Raw genomic sequence first — 6,359 nt, forward strand, 5'->3', positions numbered from 1 at the left:
GGGGCGGCGGCCAAGGGGAGGGGGGCTTGCCCCCCAAGCAAGGGGGCGCCCCCCCCCTTAGGGTTTCCCCCAACCCTAGGCGCATGGGCCCTAGGGGGGTGTGGTGCCCCAGCCCACTTGGGCTGGTTCCCTTCTCCATACAGCCCATAAGGCCCTCCGGAAGAGGTGGCCCCTCCCGGTGGACCCCCGGAACACCTCTGGTGGCCCCGCTACAATACCGATATGCCCCCGAACCTTTCCGGCGACCGTATGACAACTTCCCATATATAAATATTTACCTCCGGACCATTCCGAAACTCCTCGTGACGTCCAGGATCTCATCCAGGACTCCGAACAACATTCGGTAATCACATACAAGTCTTCCTAACAACCCTAGCGTCACCGAACCTTAAGTGTGTAGACCCTACGGGTTCGGGAGACATGCAGACATGACCGAGACGACTCTCCGGTCAATAACCAACAGCGGGATTTGGATACCCATGTTGGCTCCCACATGCTCCACGATGATCTCATCGGATGAACCACGATGTCGAGGATTCAATCAATCCGTATACAATTCCCTTTGTCAATTGGTACGTTACTTGCCCGAGACTCGATCGTCGGTATCCCAATACCTTGTTCGGTCTCGTCACCGGCAAGTCACTTTACTCGTACCATAATGCATGATCCCGTGATCAACCACTTGATCATATTGAGCTCATTATGATGATGCATTACCGAGTGGGCCTAGAGATACCTCTCCGTCATACGGAGTGACAAATCCCAGTCTCGATTCGTGCCAACCCAACAGACACTTTCGGAGATACCTGTAATCTACCTTTATAGTCACTCAGTTACGTTGTGACATTTGGCACACCCAAGGCACTCCTATGGTATCTGGGAGTTGCACAATCTCATGGTCTAAGGATATGATACTTGACATTCAGAAAAGCTACAGCAAACGAATTACACGATCTTTGAGCTATGCTTAGCATTGGGTCTTGTCCATCACATCATTCTCCTAATGATGTGATCCCGTTATCAATGACATCCAATGTCCATAGTCAGGAAACCATGACTATCTTTTGATCAACGAGCTAGTCAACTAGAGGCTCACTAGGGACGTGTTGTGGTCTATGTATTCACACATGTATTATGATTTCCGGATAACACAATTATAGCATGAACAATAGACAATTATCATGAACAAAGAAATACAATAATAACCATTTTATTATTTCCTCTAGGACATATTTCCAACATTTGAAGCCTTAGCCATAAGGCAAAAAGCAATAGATGATGATGTAGGATCCTTTGAAGCACCATTAAACACCACATCTTGTTCCATGTAGTGTTGGGTTTCCTCTACATTGTTAGCACAACAATTCGAGGAAATATATGTATTTTTATCATGGCAACAAGACATAGTACACATATCATCATGAGATTTAGTCAAGCAATTTCTACATGATATGCAAGGACTATCAACACAAGCATGTGAAACATTTGGAGTGCTCGAAGTGTTAAAGCCCAAAGAAGGATCATTGCAATAAGATAGTGATGAAGGATCATCCACAATAAGCATACTATCATCATTGCAATGACCAACACTACTTACCATATCATTACCTTGTGGCAAACCACATGTAGGTGAAGTAGAAGAAGTTGAGAAGACTATACGACCGGAGGTGGAGGGAGAACAATCATCCCCACAAATCTTGGACACACCACATTTATCTTGAAGCTTCATCCACAACTCATGAGCATCCCGGAATGGCATGAGTTGAAATATAACTACATTGCTCAAAGCATCGAAAAGTACATTAGAAGCTTGAGCATTGAGATAAGAGTTTTTCTCATCCTCTAAAGATAATCTTTGGGGATCCTTTGGAGGAGAAAAACCCATATCTACAATTCTCTCTAAATTTGGGTCCATGACCCTAAAGAGATTAAACATGCGAATTACCCAAACATCAAAATTTGTGCCATCGAAACTAAGAGTGTCAGAGAATCCTAATCCCCTAGTCGACATCTTTACTCTCTAGGCGGTTAAGCCTAACAAAGAGAGACAAGGCTCTGATACCAATTGAAAGATCGTGGATGTCGCCTAGAGGGGGGGTGAATAGGCGTTTTAAAATAATTACGGTTTAGGCTTGAACAAATGCGGAATAAACCTACCGGTTAATTTGCCAACCATAAAACCTAAAACAACTAGGCTCACCTATGTGCACCAACAACTTATGCTAAGCAAGATAAGCAACTATGAGATAGCAAGATATATGACAAAGAACAATATGGCTATCACAAAGTAAAGTGCATAAGTAAAGGGCTCGGGTAAGAGATAACCGAGGCACGCGGAGACGATGATGTATCCCGAAGTTCACACCCTTGCGGATGCTAATCTCCGTTTGGAGCGGTGTGGAGGCACAATGCTCCCCAAGAAGCCACTAGGGCCACCGTAATCTCCTCACGCCCTCGCACAATGCAAGATGTCGTGATTCCACTAAGGGACCCTTGAGGGCGGTCACCGAACCCGTACAAATGGCAACCCTTGGGGGCGGTCACCGAACCCGTACACTTTGGCAACCCTTGGGGGCGGTCACCGGTACCCGTCAAATTGCTCGGGGCGATCTCCACGACCTAATTGGAGACCTCGATGCTTGCCCGGAGCTTTTCACCACAATGATTGAGCTCCGAACAACACCAACCGTCTAGGGCGCCAAGGCACCCAAGAGGAACAAGCTCTAGGGTGCCCAAACACCCAAGAGTAAAAAGCTTCTCAACCTTCACTTCCACGTATCACCGTGGAGAACTCAAACCGATGCACCAAATGCAATGGCAAGGGCACACGGAGTGCCCAAGTCCTTCTCTCTCAAATCCCACCGAAGCAACTAATGCTAGGGAGGAAAATGAGAGGAAGAACAAGAAGGAGAACACCAAGAACTCCAAGATCTAGATCCAAGGGGTTCCCCTCACATAAAGGAGAAAGTGATTGGTGGAAATGTGGATCTAGATCTCCTCTCTCTTTTCCCTAAAAAACTAGCAAGAATCCATGGAGGGATTGAGAGTTAGCAAGCTCAAAGAAGGGAAACAATGGGGGAAGAACACGAGCTCAAAGGATAAGGTTCATTGGGAAAGAAGACCCCCTTTTAGGAGGGGGAAAATCCAACCGTTATGTGCTCAGCCCGCACATGAGCGGTACTACCGCTGGGTTAAGCGGTACTACCGCACCCTTCGGCGGTACTGCCGCACAGAACGAAGGGGTAAAGGGAAAGAGGGAACCGGGCGGTACTACCGCGGAGGAAGGGCGGTACTGCCGCTAAGGAGCGGTACTGCCGCACTACTGCCGCAGCGAGGTACCGCACAATCCGACACAGAAAAAGACCCCTCGAATCGACGCGGTAGGGACCTGGTAAGCCAGCGGTAGTATTGCTGCGGAGTCACCGCCGGTACTACCGCTGCGGAGCGGTACTGCCGCTTGTGACCCCTCAGCGGTACTACCGCTGGGTACCACGGTACTACCGCTGGGACCCAGACAAAACCACACTCAAGAAAACAAGAACTGCCATAACTTCTGCATATGAGCTCCGAATTGAGCAAACTCAAGCTTGTTGGAAACAAGACGACGACTAGCACCAAAACAGTGACTGGTTATAGTAAGAAGAGGCAGGGGAGGTATGCCAACAAATAGAGGAGTGAAACCTCCAACCGAGAAGAACCGGCCAAACCTCCAACATCGAAAACATCATAGAAGAAGCATGTGAACCCCGTTTTCGATGAACTCGAGCTTGTCATCAAGATGACCATAAGCTCTAAGACTCTCAAAGAGAACCAAACAAGAACCAAGAAAGATGATGCAAGGATGCAATGGTTTGAGCTCTCAGTGAAGATACGATCAAGCTACTCATCGAGAGCCCCCCTTGATAGTACGGCAATCGATCCTATAACCCGGTCTCCCAACTACCATCATGAGACCGGTAAAATAGAAAACCTATCAAGGGCAAACCTTTGCCTTGCACATGGTCCACTTGAGCTAGATGATGACGATCTTGACTCCCTCAAGTTGGACCAGCTTTCTTGATTGGGTTGACTCGATGAAGACTAGTTGATTGCTCTCCCATACTCCACTATGGGTGAGCCACTTTTCCGCACATCTTCACAAGTCCATTGTCACCACAAAGGATGGCAAGCTTCAAGCATTTGATCTCTTCGTGATGCTCCACTTGAACTTGCACACCGCAACCTTTCTTGATTGTGTTGACTTGATGAAGACTAGTTGATTGCTCCCCCATACTCCACTATGGGTGAGCCACTCTTCTGCACATCTTCACAAGTCCATTGTCACCACAAAGGACGGCAAGCTTCAAGCATTTGATCTCTTCGTGATGCTCCACTTGAACTTGCACACCGCAACCTAACCCCACAAAGAACCCTCACGAAGACCATGGGTTAGTACACAAAGCGTAATTGACAATGCTTACCATACCATGGGATCACTTGATCCCTCTCGGTACATCTTCTACGCTTTGTGGGTTGATCAACTTGATTCACTCTTTAACTTAGTCTTGATCAACCTCTCACAAGACCAATCTTTAGGTAATTCCTTGAATAGCACCTTGGTCGACACAAACTCTCCTTGAAACCAACACATGTACTCCAAGAAAAGCCTATGGACAAAACCTTCAAATATAACTCAAGGCAACCATTAGTCCATAGAGATTGTCATTAATTACCAAAACCAAACATGGGGGCACCGCATGTTCTTTCAATAGGAGACTCTCTATTATGAAGATCATGGTGCTACTTTGAAGCACAAGTGTGGTAAAAGGATAGTAGCATTGTCCCTTCTCTCTTTTTCTCTCATTTTTTTATTTGGGCCTTTTCTTCTTTTTATGGCCTCTTTTTTTATTTATTTTTATTTTTCGTCCGGAGTCTCATCCCGACTTGTCGGGGAATCATAGTCTCCATCATCCTTTCCTCACTGGGACAATGCTCTAATAATGATGATCATCACACTTTTATTTTCTTACAACTCAAGAATTACAACTCGATACTTAGAACAAGATATGACTCTATATGAATGCCTCCGGCGGTGTACCGGGATATGCAATGAATCAAGAGTGACATGTATGAAAGAATTATGAACGGTGGCTTTGCCACAAATACGATGTCAACTACATGATCATGCAAAGCAATATGACAATGATGAAGTGTGTCATAATAAACGGAATGGTGGAAAGTTGCATGGCAATATATCTCGGAATGGCTATGGAAATGCCATAATAGGTAGGTATGGTGGCTGTTTTGAGGAAGTATACGGTGGGTGTATGATACCGGCGAAAGGTGCGCGGTATTACAGAGGCTAACAATGGTGGAAGGGTGAGAGTGCGTATAATCCATAGACTCAACATTAGTCATAAAGAACTCATATACTTATTGCAGAAATCTGCAAGTTATCAAAGCAAAGTATTGCGCGCATGCTCCTAGGGGGATAGATTGGTAGGAAAAGACCATCGCTCGTCCCCGACCGCCACTCATAAGGAAGACAATCAATAAATAAATCATGCTCCGACTTCATCACATAATGGTTCACCATACGTGCATGCTACGGGAATCACAAACTTCAACACAAGCATTTCTCAAATTCACAACTACTCAACTAGCACAACTCTAATATCATCATCTCCATATCTCAAAACAGTTATCAAGCATCAAACTTCTCTTAGTATTCAACACGCTCATAAGAAAGTTTTTACTAATCTTGTATACCTAGCATATTAGGATTATTTAAGCAAATTACCATGCTATTTAAGACTCTCAAAATAATCTAAGTGAAGCATGAGAGATCAATAATTTCTATAAAACAAATCCACCAACGTGCTCTAAAAGATATAAGTGAAGTACTAGAGCAAAACTATATAACTCAAAAGATATAAGTGAAGCACATAGAGTATTCTAATAATTTCCGAATCATGTGTGTGTCTCTCTCAAAAGGTGTGTACATCAAAGATGATTGTAGTAAACTAAAAAATAAAGACTCGAATCATACAAGACGCTCCAAGGAAAACATATATCATGTGGTGAATAAAAATATAGCTCCAAGTAAAGTTACCAGTAGAAGTAGACGAAAGAGGGGATGCCTTCCGGGGCATCCCCAAGATTTGGCTTTTAGGTGTCCTTAGATTATCTTGGGGGTTCCATGGGAATCCCCAAGCTTAGGCTCTTGTCACTCCTTGTTCCATAATCCATCAAATCTTTACCCAAAACTTGAAATTTTCACAACACAAAACTTAAAGTAGAAAATCTCGTGAGCTCCGTTAGGTAAAGAAAACAAAACACCACTTCAAGGTACTGTAATGAACTCATTATTTATTTTTATT

The sequence above is a fragment of the Triticum aestivum genome, chromosome 6A (assembly GCF_018294505.1).
Source record: "Triticum aestivum cultivar Chinese Spring chromosome 6A, IWGSC CS RefSeq v2.1, whole genome shotgun sequence".
In the NCBI taxonomy this organism is placed as follows: Eukaryota; Viridiplantae; Streptophyta; class Magnoliopsida; order Poales; family Poaceae; genus Triticum; species Triticum aestivum.